We start from the raw sequence: 14986 nt of genomic DNA, 5'->3' as shown, positions 1-14986 counted from the left end.
ATAGAAAGAGGACGGCGCACGTGACTGACAGCTTGGACTCCTCTGTTGCTTTTTGGGCCTTTCTACTGAAGAGCATTCATGGACAGAGAGCTACCCTGTGAAAATATATTCACCAAATAAATGTGGTAATTATACTGTATATTATTCAGAGTAGAAACAGCAGTAGGGAAGTTATTTGCATAAGAAACGTGGATTATTCATGTAAATGAGTGTGTTATTTGCTTGTAGAAGAGATCGAGTCTTGCCTAAAGATGTAAAACTCAGCTACAAGTAAAAACTAACATTTAGCCAGTGTCTCATGCCCACTGTCCTCAGCCTGCCTTATCAAATCAAACTCTGCAGGTCTAGCTCTATTTTTCTCATCACTTCATTTTGCTAGAGGATTTGTTGCTTCTAGTTGCTTTAAATAATTTGAGAAGGATTTGTGTCTTCTTAGAACAGGTAGGGCTTGACTTACTGTCGTGGTAAGATCTCCAGTGATGACTGTTTGTACCTCGGGTTTTCGTACCATAATTCAGCAAGGTGGACTTCTCATCTCACTTCAGCTAGTTCAGGTGGCTGGAGTTAATAGAAATTCTTTGATGGTTCTCCAAATTCATTGCTACCATTTTACATAATTTAAAGAGTAGTATTAAAGAATGGCATCCCCGTATGGCCTTTCCACTGAATTTCTTCTGCAATTTTATATTTCCAGGTACTGTGCACTATTAAAGAAAAGAATTAAAAAGAAGAAGAAGAAGAAGAAATAAGAGAGCAGAGTTCCTTCTGCTGCACTCAGCAATTTGTTCTTGCAGCACAGCAATTATTTTCTGTTATTTCAGCCCCTAAATTCTTTATGTGCCTAGTTATATGTTAGTTTTGTAGAGTGTCATTTTCTTTTTGCTTTTGATACAATTAAAGTTCTGCAAAATTCAGCAGTTTAAAAACTGTTGGAAACTTGTGCACATTTGAAAACACTGATCTAGACAATGGAGGCTGTGAAGTACCCAAGCCTTGCTTCCATGCTCTGCCCTGCAAAATGAAGAGCAATCTGAAGTAAAAATTGAGTTGTCAGCAACGTTCATCTCAGATGTTCAAAAATCTTCAATCCTTCAGGTCAAACTGCTTTTGAGATGCTCAGGGCTATTTCTGTGGTCTGAATTTGTCCACTGAGCCTTGGGAGTCATGGTTCTCCACAGTCCCCAAGGATGAGCATCATCAGGCTAGTATTTTGATAGTATCACCAAAAGGCAGGTAGTGCAATGCTGGTAGAAGTTGGCCACAATGGATGTGCTCAGCATGGGCATCAGCTCTGTTTCAGAAAAAGGGTCTGACAACCATAGCTCCAGGCTAATAATAAGTGTCCTCCACCCCCGGATTTTGTCCCACCACTATCACAGATGCAGTCAGATCCCAGTGCTAGGATGTGTGCGGTCCAACACCAGCTGGATTCCGTGTGACTTCAAGCACTAGCCTGGAGAGCTGGAGCCCACGAACTCCACTGGGCTGACAGAGGAGAGGGGGAAAACCAGCTCAACCCTTCAACTTCAGTCTGCTGACATACGCACCAGTGCCCTAAGAGTAGGAAATATTTTAAGAGTAGGGTTATGATTCTTCTAAGCTATGTGTAGGATTAAGGAGCAGGTATGAAGTGTGCGATACCGAGTTTCTTTTTCATTTTAAAAGAAAACATTTAATGACAACAAATGCTCAAGTTACAGAGAAGTGGGCAACATGAAATCTCATGCCCATGGGTGTGCAGCCCTTCAATTCTGTGAGCAGTATTCCTAGCTAACACTTTGGTTTTGAAGGGGGCAGAGGGAAAGGGGAGAGAGTAGTAATGAGGCTATCCAAGACATAACCTTTTTCCTCACATCCTCACAAACTCAGCTTGCAGCACCTGCTGCAAAGGCAAGCATCTTCTACAGCCTCAGTCCAGACAAAAAGCAGCATCGCAGGTGCCAGCACCTGAAAGCACCCAGGGCAGGGTAGCGTAAGATGCAGATTCTCACTCATTAGCATCAACTCTTCAACAATCCTGCTTTCAAACAGCAAATGCTTTATGTCTAGTTGTGGCATATTTATGAGAAAGAAATACTGCTTCCACCTGAGGAAAATAAGCTACTTTAAAGCACCTATCGCTTTCATTTCATCCCACTTAATAAGCATCAGCTCCCGCCATCATTCTCACAGCTACATCTGCAGGAGCACGAGGATCTCCACAGCTCTCTCTGCGGGGTGCTCAGCTATTCACCCTTACCTCAACAAGAGACACATATATAACTTGTTAGAAAAAAGTCAGAAAAAAATGGGTCCTTTTCAAATATGACTCTTCATACCAATCCACATTCTGGGTCTTTTGAATCTGAAAATGTAAATCCTACATTTCTGTAAGGTTTGCTGTAACTATTCCATCAAAATGGATTTGGGGAGGAAAGTGATTTTTTAATTGCGTGCTTTTTTATTTGAGATGTCCTGTGCTAGATTACAGTAGCAAATTTCCATAGAAAAACTTATTTCCCTCAATAGCAGTAACAAAAGTCTATTTCTGTTGTCTCATAAAGGAGATAAAAATTTGTACAAAAAACAACTTGATCTTCAACCTGACTCTTACTATGAATTTGAGCTCCAAGGATGAATTTGACCATCCAGTTATAATGTTATTAGTGATAAATGGGACATGTAATTCACCCAAGAATCATTTTCTATGACTTTTCACTGCTTTTTCAACAACAACAACAAAAGTAGGAGATTAAGCCCAGGCAAAGAGCACTCTTTCTGCCTCATATCTGCAGCCACCAAAATGACAAGTGGGTGCTTTGCAACCAGCATCAGTCTCTGGCACTGCCAAGCTATGTAGCATTAGTCAGGATTTTGCAGTTTTCATGCCTTTATCTGTGGAGCATCAGCTTCCTACCTTAGGTAATTGATCTGAGCAAAACAAAGGTCTGCCTGGACTGGAGAGGAGAGCAATGGAGACATTTGTTTCCCCAGAACAGGTAGTGTAACAAATCAGTCCTGACTGTACTGATAAATTGAACTTCAAGCTCCGGGCTACTGCTTTTCAGGCCTAATCCTGTGCAAGACACAGCAGGAAGGAAAGGCAAAGGTAGCCGTTAGCATTTCTTTCCGCTAAGAGGGGAAAACATATATATATTTTTCCCTTCCTCAGTGCAATATTTCAACTTTTTTTTTTAAGGAAGATGGCAGGAGGAAGGGAGAAGGGAGTGTGAGGGTGTGCATGCACAGATAGCAGGATACAAAAGAACTGCCCAGTGATGACAGGCTCCTTGCAAGCCACCTACCTTGGGACAGGATCATACCTCGAGCTCCTGGATGCCAGTGAGGAAGAAGCATTGTTTCTAAGAAAAATCTGGCTCACAACAGTACATGAATTACAGAGCAGTAGCACTCTAGTACACATGGCAGAGAGGAGCTCATTGTCCAGGTTCAAGGCTGGGCTCCAGGAGACTGAGGTTCTGATCAGGTCTTGACTGCAGAGCCCCCTTCCAGCTGCTCAAGAAGTACTTGTTTTTCCTGCTTTCCTAAGTAGATGTCCCCATCTGGACAGAAATCCTGAAAATGCAGAACAAGTGCAGTGAGGCTGACCAGTACCTACTCTACCCCAGCTGCATACTTAATGTGTGCAACACCGATACCCAGAAAACCTCCAGTATATGCAGTAGTGTGTCCTGCTCTAGCTGATTATTTTGTTTGCCAAGAGTTCCTTTCAATTTCATGTCAGTATTACTGTTGCAGTATACTTCATCATCCAGCTCCTCTTCACATGCCAGCCATTATTTGCATGTCTTTTCAAAAAAAAAAAAAAAAGACAGGCCTCTATTAGCAATACCAGGCCCAAGTCACAGCCTCACTTTTCTTTCATTTCTTTTAAATGAATAACACCCACTGCAAAGCTCAGCATCTCTATAAATGCTGTGGTTACAAACAAATGCATCCTTCAGCAGCCTTTTAAACCATTTTTTCCTACAATGCACATTGTAAATGAAGAGTAATTTATCTTCAGAATTGCCCAGAAAATGTTATTCTGTTACCAACATAAAAGCCTCACAGTGTCTGAGTAGGTGCCATGCCAAAAACATTTTATTGTGAGCCAGATAATCCAGTTTGAATTGTACACAGTTTGGTATAATCATTCCAGTAAAGCATTCTTTACAATTCTGTAACAGCAAGTCACATGGCTCAATAAAGTTCATTGCTGCAAATGTTTAGTGATTCATGGCATGGCATGAATTCTGCTTCTTTCCTGGATCAAGTAATCAATAGCAAAATAATCTCCTTGCAATTACATTGCTCTGCATTAAATAGGTATGAAGTAAGTACAAAATCTGATATAAAAACAGTGTGTACAGAATTAAAATGAATGGCTATTTGAACCTGGGTGTCCTGAAACCCAGTTTTGCACATGGGCTGAGGACATTTAAACTATGTCCTGCATACTCCCGGCCTTAAATAATTCTTGCAGAGCTGATTACACACATTGTGTAACGAATACAGTTGGGGCTAACAGATTTTCATCCCATCATGTCCAGCAGAGTCCTGCTGTGAACTCTCTGCACTTACACAGACACTCCTGGCCACCCAGGGCCATCCCCATTGGCACCAGGGACCATTTTCTTCAAAGCACACAGAAAGAGCAAGATATATGTTCCCTCAGACAACCTTTTGGTTCTTCTAGCGCTGTTCCTACACATATTAAATCAGTGTGTATAACATCACCCACTGAGTTGAGTGCAAGTTAAATCAGGCTTAGTTAGTTTGCTCCACTGTGTTCAGCTGCAAATCACAAAAGGGAGTAGAGACCTGACAACTGGGAGGGGACACATGCTTTGTGATGAGAGCTGCTAAAATAGCCTCTCCAGGAGTCTGGCAGGATGGTAGCACCGCGACACATCTGCTCAAGGGCCTTGGATGTCCCTGCTCCCTCTAACATGTCCTGCCTCACTGTTCTGAACCCTAGGGCTCCAGTGACACCACAGTGGGCCACTTAATAATTGATAGCTGTATCATCTGTTATGAGCAATGACAAATATAGTTATCTAGCTATCCAGTTCTAACCGTTTTCTAATAAAACCTGTGAAAATAATACTGTTAGAAACAGGCTATTCTGGGGAATAAAGAGCACACTGTTGTTTATATTGTTTAATGCCTCCCGACAGGGAACACATATATTGCTGGGTTTCTCTCTAAATATTCTTGTGCTGTTGCACAGGCTTCAATGCAGTAGTAAGCATGTACCTGAGTCCTCCTCATTCCTGAATCTCACACACACTCTAAAACAGTATTTATGAGATTAAGCACCTAAAAAGTCAGCAGAGGCCAGAGGGAAGGCTGCCTATACAAGCTTCATGTAACTCCTTCCTACAAAGGCATTACAGTATGGTCTTCCATTTTATGATCTTTACTGCTGGAACTCTGTTGCATTCAGTGCTCTGACTATGTGCTGTGCACAGGAAAAGAGACAATTGTGCTATCCACAGGAATGCAAAAAAGTCTAAGCAGCAACCTTTAACAGACACTTAATGGGGAAGTTTCCATCCCAAGCAGCTAAATGTTAAGAAAGTTTTAAAAGGTCCTAAAGATAGATGCGCCAAATAACTCTAACACAGAGTTCGGTGTGAATAGCCCCACTTAAATCTCTAAAGCTACAGCCTTCATGTGCCTGCATCACTTAAAATCTCTCTTCCTCTTCCCCTCTGTCCCCCTCTCTCCTTTATGAAAAGAACTAATACCTAAATGTCCTACAAGTCTGTTTGCCAGACTGCTCCTGTGTCATGCTACAGAGAACATCTATTTCTTGCCAGTCTCCAGTGACTTAAAGACTACACGGGATTACTTCTCACTGTATTGAACTTTTCAATCTGCAGAGACAGCCCACTGCTGCTCTGAAACAAATCTGCAAGCATCACAGGCTCCATCCCAGCAAAAAGTTAGTGGACTAGGCCTCCAGCTCAAGTTCACTTCAGTAGGGCTATGCTGACTTACAAAAGCAAAAGAGATGGTTTGAATGCTTGTAAATGACCTTTCCAAGTCACGGCTAGGTAAGAACATTCATTCAGATAGTCCCCACAAGCACACACACTCCTGTCCTTCGCCCATGGGCCTAGCAGCTACAGAACTGGGGTTTCTTCTATTAGGAGACAAGGCACTCTGGGCAGTGATAGTTTGTTTTAGTACCTGTTTATGGACCTGCTTTCCATCAGATTGCTAATGCCTTTTGAGCCTGTTGATACTGTCACATCCACAGTGTCCTGTGGCAATAAACTCCAGGCATTCATTGCTTCTCATGTATAGAAGTTTGTCTGCCTCAGTATTAACATATTCCCACGCTTTTGTGGCCAAACTTGCTGCATGGAATCAGCACTGTACATGTTGCCCAGCCTCCCACGGCCCTTCTCTCTTCGCCATGCTTCTACATCCAAACATCCGTGGCACATCCACATGCTTTTACTTTCACAGAGCTACATAATAGCTCTGGAGTAATTGCGCCTGGTGGCTCTTGCACACATTTACCTGTTCAAAACGCTTTGTTAAGAAATCCTCCCAGATCTCGTCTTCGCACCTATCAACAATTTCCTTTAGGGTTTTAAATAAATACAAAAATCAAATAAAAAAAATAAAAATAAGGAAGAAAAATGTGGCCATCCAAGATATAGTTATTGAAGACACTTTTCCAGAGCTGCACTCTTCACTTTCTGCATAAACAACCCCTCTGCCACTGCCAACAGAGTCCCCTGGTAAATCTATGGTGCATTTAAAGGTGTTGTGCTTCCCCAGTCTCAAACACGAGCATGCTGCAAGAATCACTTGTGTGGGCCTAGCTCAACACTTCCCAAAAGTGTAAGGCCAAAAGCAGTGCTTCAGCCGCTAAGCATCCCGAGCTAGGAAAGGCCCACAGCCAGCCTTCTCCAAAAGGCAGCGTGCTGCATAGTCCTTATGCTATCCCACTAAACCATAACAACCAGATCTCCCCACCATGACAAACAATCAGGTGCTGACAGAGGAGCAGCAGCATCTTACCAAATAACATGCCTCCTGGAGAAGACCTGCAGGATGAATTCAGATTCCTGCTGAGGCTCCAGAGTGGATCAAATAGACACCGTGCTCCAGGTGGAAGTCGTGAGTCACTTCCCATCCATCAAGACTTGGTGCTTGTTCACAAGGTGGTGCCAGGTGAAGAATGCTGGGGACAGCTTTCTGTTGACTTCCTGGTGCTGTTAAGGGAAGAAACACAGAAGAAACATGTTCTGCAATAGCTGAACAAATGAACAAAAGGCACACCTTTGGCTCACCTGCAGCTAAGAGCTGTTTATAAATTTATCATTAGTCTTCTATCATTCCCTGTGCATGGGTTAACTGACTTCAGACCTCACCTACCCTGCTTCCAGAAGGGCTGAGCCTCTGTGTTTCCCAGTCACTTTACTTAAAGGTAAATCCTCAGGTATCTTCAGCACCTCCAGGGAGTAAATTTTAACAGAAACTCTAATGCCCCAAAGAAGCTCAGTATTGCCAACTGATCCTAGGACTCCTGCAGATCATTTCATGCCTGCCAGCCCACTGCCCAATCTTTGCAAGCAACACAGCTCCTGCGATGATAGAAGCTAGTCAAAGTACTTCAGCTGCTTACTTCTGATGTTTGTGTGGAGGTTCAAGCGGGAAGAGCATGTTCTCTTGCCCATTTTGTGTTGAGGGGTATAATTCTCTTGCCCATTTTGTGTTGAGGGGTATAATGTGCTTGTAACTGAGTCAAGAGACAAGGGTCACCCCCCAGGCACCCAGAAGAGCCCTAAGCACCCCTCACCACTGCAGAATCCCAGACTTCCTCCTGCTGTGCTTCCTTTAACCCACCTCCCACTCTTCAGGGAATACATCCACTCTTTCCCATTTTCCTGGCTCATCAAGTCTGCAGTTAACTTACAGATCACGAGGTCTACAAAATGCATCTTAAAATTTCACAGAGACATCTTAGGAAAAGAGTGCCAAGAGACATCTTGTCAGCAGTTTAGTTTAGTCCATATGGCTTACAAAAAGAAAAGGAAAGAGATCAGAGAACTTCAAAGCTGACTCATTCAGTGTTACACATGGCAATCCTCAAATTTTATTATGTAGTAAAGAAGCAAGTGTCTGCTCCAACAGCAGCATCTATCAGTAGCAAAAGCACAACTGAAGCTTCAGAAAAGGACAGCAGCACCGAGATTAAAATATTACCATCCATGGCATCTCAGTGAAACGACACGGGTGACAACACTGCCACCTCGTGGCACAAGCTTTGGAGAAACGACAAGAAAAAACAGCAAGAACTTCACAGTTATCTTAAAAATAAGACAAAAGCTCTTGAAAGTTGCCCATGTCTCCAGAAGCCCTGGGAGATCTGGTAGTGCCTTGCTTCTCCCTCACTCCTACCATTTTAGAACAGTGCATCTCTACCACATCAGCACAGCCTCTCACATCGTCAAGTAGAGAAGGAGAGCAAGCAAGAAACTCAAGGGCCACTATAAAGCAGGTCACATAGTACCACGAACTAACTGGCACAAGCAGAAATCAAAGTGCTGGGGTTTTTTGCCAGCAGAGAGAGGAAGACTGTGCCATTACCGGAATTCTCCATCCTCCTTCTTTTTCCTCAGGGAAAAAAAAAAAAAAAAAAAGACACTTCTTTGGGCTCAGCAGGTCCCATTTGTAAAAGCTAAGGGCAAAACCAAGGGGTGACTAAACCCATGTGGCCTCAAATTCATCGCTGAGGACATAGCCTTCCACTATAAAAGGATGACAAATTCCTGTCTCCATATATCTCCATGTTTATCCCTCACTGAGCCCAGGTCTGCTATGCCTTCAGGCATGGCAGACGCCACAAGCATACTGGGTCCCACGAGTTATAGCCAAACAGCTCCAGTTTTCTCCAGCAGAAACCAGAAATGCTCCACTTCCACCAGCCAGCTCCTTCATTTGCACATGCAGCATACAAGTAGTTAAAATATAAAAATCTAGATCTGTTTTGTTGGTCAATTTTCTGTCAAAGGAAAAATAATAGGAAGAGTGTTTGGCATAATGAATGAAGGAGTAGGACAGTACAAGAGGCAGCTGGGAGTCATTTAAAAGGCAGGCCTACATTACGTTGTTTATTATGCTATTCAACAGGAACAGCTGGTATGTTGTCATCATGGGACTGATACAGAGAAGTTACTGCTCTGCAGACAAGGTGAAAGTCACTAATATTCTCAACACCTCCCTGTGCTCATCCTTCTCCTCCCTACCCCTGAGCATCCAGTAAAAATGAAGAGAAGCTGGGACAGAAGGAACATGCTCTGATTCAAAGAGGAACAGGGTAGGTCTAGAGTTGATCATGGACTGGAATACAAACCACTGTCTTTCAGGGGTCCTGTCAAAAAAATCCATGCAGATACAAATATACAGCCCATAGGTCTCAAATTATTTCCTCTGATGTCATACCCCAAGCTGCCACGAGGGAGGACTCCTTCATAGTCACCTAGCTTTAACGCTTTGCAGCACATGGAGAACTTTGCCTGGCCCCTCCTGTGACAAAGGGCTGTGTGCCCTGGAATGTGATGCTTAAAGCCTCCTGAATTGCTAAACTATAACCTGTCACCTGGCATGGCATCCAGACTGCAGCAACACAGTCAGCATCTGAAGTTCACACTGTTTCCTTTCGTATTCAAAGCACTGAAAAGCAAAACCGAACCAGCTGAAGCTGCATGTGCGAAGTGAGCCCATTACTGGAGAAATACAAACCTATCGAGTCATTGCTTTGAAACCAGAGGGTCTGTTTAATTTATCTTAATGTTCCTCTTTGCACTAATTCGATCCTGAAGATGGCAGCATCTTTCCCCCAAGAAACTTTCCCTCCCGCTTGGCATCAAGCCTTCAATTTTTTAAACCCACCTGTCACTCCAGTCCCCTTTCCATTCACTTCTCCCCCACAGATCTCTCAGTCTCACTAGGTTTTTTGGTCCATATTGACTTGTCACCTGCAGAACACAGTAACACTGTGCTCACCGAGGTCTCAGCGGTTCTCATCTGGTTTATATCACTGTACTGTGCCAGTCAGCAACACAGATTTTGTTTGTTCTCACAAATGCTAGCAAGCATGATAATAAAAGCTATGAACATGCAACTCTGAATGCAGGCACAAAGAGATCAGGATAATTTATCTTACCTCACTGGAAGTGAAACCTGAGACCTCACAGATTCCTAATCTGGGCGCTTGACTGTAAATTCCTCCTCCTTTCCAACATCTGTTCATTTTGTGCTTACATGGAAGCAGAACTGTACCGCTGTGAAAGCGAAGCACAGTGCAATGGGAGAGCACAATGCAGCCCATGGGGTGACCACAGAGACTCGTGCCCCCTGAACTGGGATGCTACGGTGGGAAGAGGAAGCCGGGCTGACTAGGAATTATGTTGGCAGCATACAGCAGAATGGCTGACTTCACAACAGCTCCACGAGCTGAGTTGGTCCCTTACTCCTGCCTATTCCTTCACCCCATAAGAGGAGCTAGTCAGACTGACAGACGTCGCTAACAAAGTCTATAGCTAAAGCACTTCTGCTGTGCTTGGGAGGCTCTTTGGGATTTATTATTTTACTGTTCCATCCCATTACACAGATATCTTTAGGGCATTCCTCATAATACTTCTACAGATCAGTGGGGTCCAGCTCTGCACAGGAGCACTGTTTGATTCCCTTACTCTAGCCATGACTCACATTTCCTTCTGCAATTTGTCATGTTTTGGCCTTTGTATTCAATTAACTTTTCTACGCTATTGGCCCTCCTCTAACTTCAGAGGAAGGCTTTTTACCCTGAGCAGGTTTCCTCCTAGCATACCCAAAAGCATACCCTTCTAGCCTTTACAGCTAAGACACATTTGTAGGTGATGCTCTCAGCAGAGCCCTGTGAATCATTCCCACACTTAGAGTTATACTGATCTTGTCAAGGTCACAGTACTCAACCAGACACACTTGAAAGGGAGTCTTTACAAAGCACACAGTCTCTTTTAGCCTCAGACTAAGAGAAAGATATCAGGGGAAGAAATACCACAGCTGCCCTGATTAAGGGCTTAACCTATGGTTGCAAAAAAAAAATTGTTGACATGCAAACAAGCTTGGACCCAGGATGTTAGTGCTACTCTTGCCTTTCTAATACCAGTTACTATGTAAGCATGGCCAGCAACAAGCCCATTTTTCAAGACCTTTGTTGCCTGTGTACAAGGAAGTGAACCAGAAGGAAAATAAACCTTTTTTTCCTATCACTACTTACACAGCAGACTCACACCAGTATCAGAAACATGCATCTGTGTAAGCAGTGACCCTCAAAGCAAATGGAGAATGGTTTGAAAGGCAGAAACAAAACAAAAGTCTGAGCTCTTAACATACACTTTTTTTCTAACAGCCATATTTTGCAGCATGTTTGGAATTGGGAGCATGATTGCAAGGGTCCTTTCATAAATTATGATCTTTTGTCTTTTTCACTTCTAAAAAGTCTAGGTTAGGTTATGATTTAGGGCTTCCCAATATCTGAAGTATTAGTATAAGGCTTGGGAGCAAAGATTTGAATTTACGTTCTGAACCACACCCCTCTCTGTTCTTGGCTATAAGCTTATTCCATGAGTCTCTGTGTCTCAGTGCACCACCTGTAAAACTGGAAAATTTATTTACTAAAAATGGGAAAATGATAGGTCCTATTTAATAGAGACTCTTCAATAGATAAACCAATTCCTAAACACAATGGAGCTGAGAGCAGCAGGGAACCAATCCATGTTCAATCTTCAACCTTAAGAATGTGATTTCTTCGGGAAGTCACATGTGGCAGCTTTGATACTTTATAGAGGTAACAATGACTAGCCAGCAGAGGCAAACATGACTGGAAAGGCTTTTAGCTGTGAAACCATTTGATGTCACGCTGAGTCTTGCCCCTAAATGCATCTGACAGCCCATGAGAGATCTGCTCGAGGTTGCACTTCTCAGGGTATCCCACAGATCAGGAGGAGCTGCTGCAAGCTTGATGCTTGTATTAACACCACCTGTGAAATCCACAAAGGTGTCTGAAACTTGCCCAATCTGCAGATCTTCATAGGAGCCATAGAGTCTAGAAAAAAAAAGAAATCAGTATATTCTTGGGCTTATAGTCAGATGATAGGTTGAGAACAATGTGCCAATGAAAGCATATAATAACAGTTTCCAAACCAAAAAGAAGGCTCTAACTCATGTTTGGGAAGGGGGATGTGGGGGGGAATCTTTTGCGTGTAGGAAGAGGAGGATATCTAGCAACCTGCCTCCAAGATTGGCCACAGTCTGAAAAGGACTCTTCACTCATTATTGTCCCAGATCTCACTGAGCAGTAGTGAGAACATGCCCATCACTGCTTCTTTAATAACTCTGCCTTACCAACTGTTGCCTGAGTATTTGACCAGACACTATGCCTTGAAAGCTCAGTCTCCAAAGTGATTTTCTTCACTGTTGCAGAGGAAATTTCTCTTTTTGTTTTAATGCTACCAAGTGAAAATAACTGAAGTTTCTCTCCTTCTGTACAATCTTTCTCTCAACATTAACTAGGACTTTTCCCTGCTCTGCTAATTTTCCCATGTTCAGATTATTTTAGCCCATGACTAACAAATTCCAACAGTTATGACTTGTTGCCTTATTCTTAGTCCCAATAAACCACTCTAAACAAAACAACCCAAAGAGAGAAGGCAGTATTTTCAGCATACCATGTGAATGGTTGGATGCTTTAACAAGTTAGAGGTTTTGTAAGATCCCAGCGTAGGTACCTCTACCAAAACCAAAGCCGAATTTGTTTACACATCCCCAAAATGAAACTCCTTGCTCAGAGGACAATCCCCCAGGATATGTTTGTTTTCATTTATATCCTAAACCTTAGGATTCAAACTCAAGGGCCTGAATTAGCAACAGTTACTGCAGTGTGAGCTTTTACTGTTTAAAAATAGAAAGATGAGAACCATTTACAACGCTCCAAATGTGGCAAGGCCTAGAAGATGCTTTTATAAACACAACTGCATAGCCACAAACCAATGTGATTTAGAGAGACCATTTGCATAACTTGGAATGATTCACTTAGCATATACCTTCTCCAAAAGGGTTCCCCAGAACACATTCTTATAGACTGAAAAAAATAAAACTAGCTTCCTCACCCCATTCACTGGCAGGTGATCATCAACCACCACATTAACCCATTCACGGATGTGACAGAACTGTCAGGGGAAAGGAACAAGATCATGTTTCCCTTACAAGGAACATCCCTTTGAAGCAATGGGAAAGGAAGAATTGCTTAGCAGTGGGTTCAGGACGAGCTGTCTTGGGGGAAGGCTGCACTAGATCAGTTGGTGCTACTGACTCACCCACAGATCCAACTCACCAGCCTCACCCAGACAGAGGAGAAAATGAAGTGTGTGTCAGGTGTAAAAGAATATTAAATAGAGAAATTAGGCACAGCGGGGCTTTTGGGGAAGGAGTTCCCAATTGCAGGCTGGCAGAGCTGCAGCAAGAGCTGAGCAAGACTGTAAATTTGGAAAAGTGTGCTCAAGCCCCATTGATTTCTGCCAGTATGTAAGACTTTTGTCTGGATTAAAATATGGATAGGGCCAGCTGGAGAGAAGGGCCAAACTAAGGCATATGCTCAGACTGGTTCAGAGTGATGGGCTACCCTTCAGGTCAGGATACCCCCTAGCCACTTGCTCTTGACCAAAGGAAACCTTGTGGAAATTATCTAAGGGTGTGACGCAAAGCATAACAGAGGATCTCAGAAGACGTCCTGCATTCTTGGGAAGCAAATGTACCTGGAAGTAGAAAATGCCAACTTATTTCCTCTCAAAAATCTAGTTTTGTGGCACTACTGAAGCCCTGGTGGAATGTCAGGGCTTCCAGGGCCACCATGAACCAGCAGTTCTCTGTGCCAAGACAAATGGACACGTGGTTGGCTGAAAAACAAGACCTGTCAGCTAAGTTCAGAGCACCATGAAGATACTAGAAGTGCTATTGTGCTGATGTCTTTAAAATTATAATGAACCATACACAGAAAATGAGACAATCCAGATATGTGTTTTATTTAACCAAACCATGATTGTTTTGTAATTGTTCTCTCATGATCTTTTCATTTGGATACTATTTGTTTAAATAACAAATTTAACAAGAAATAGTTGTCAATGGAAACATACTGTTTTTTACTGGCATTACACATTTTTTTCTGTTGCCTGTAAAAACACACTATTAAAAAAAATACTTTCCCTTTTTCCCTTGAAAGCGTTCACTTTTTCAGATGAGAAAAATAATTTCCAATGGATCTTCCAGGCAAAGCTGTACTTCGTGTTTAAGGGCTTAAAGTAAAATTAAAACTTAATAAAAGTCAATTTAGTCCTGCCCCTACCTGTTTTGGAGATGCCAATATGTTCTTCTACCTCAGGTAACATGGTGTAAAAGCGATTTTTCCAACTGTAAAGCTGAGAAGAGAATGCACTCCCACTAAGTCTTAGGTGTAAAGATTGCAAGTCTCAGATTTTCCTGCTTCTGTAGCCTCCATTCAGTTGTCAAGCAGCAACACTATAGACCCAGTATACATGGTCACTCCTTATTGAGGCAGTAGCAGGCAGAAAAGCAACACAAAGGAATGTTGATTTCAGATGGTGAAGACGCCTCCCAAACCTCAAATCCTGCCTTGAAGCTTGTCAATATTTTTACTGAGCCTGTCCCATCTTAACGATTGCTTCATCCACACTACGCTAAGTAAAGCAATAAGGGTATATGTATCTTCTATTCTATGCCAGGATTTATACAGTCAATATTCCACACAAAATGTTATATTTTATAAAAAAAACTTACATATTTAGACAAAGGAATTTCCTTATCCATCAATCCTTGGCAGAAATCCAGTTGCTTTCTTTTTGCATCCTAAAATACAGGAGCTCTGTGCAAAGCCTGGGAAGCACATGACCAAAAAGAAGAGAGAGAAAAACAAGTCACT

This window comes from Cygnus atratus, chromosome 3 (genome assembly GCF_013377495.2).
Source record: "Cygnus atratus isolate AKBS03 ecotype Queensland, Australia chromosome 3, CAtr_DNAZoo_HiC_assembly, whole genome shotgun sequence".
In the NCBI taxonomy this organism is placed as follows: domain Eukaryota; kingdom Metazoa; phylum Chordata; class Aves; order Anseriformes; family Anatidae; genus Cygnus; species Cygnus atratus.
The sequence above is the reverse complement of the archived record's forward strand: the minus strand, read 5'-3'. Positions refer to the sequence as shown.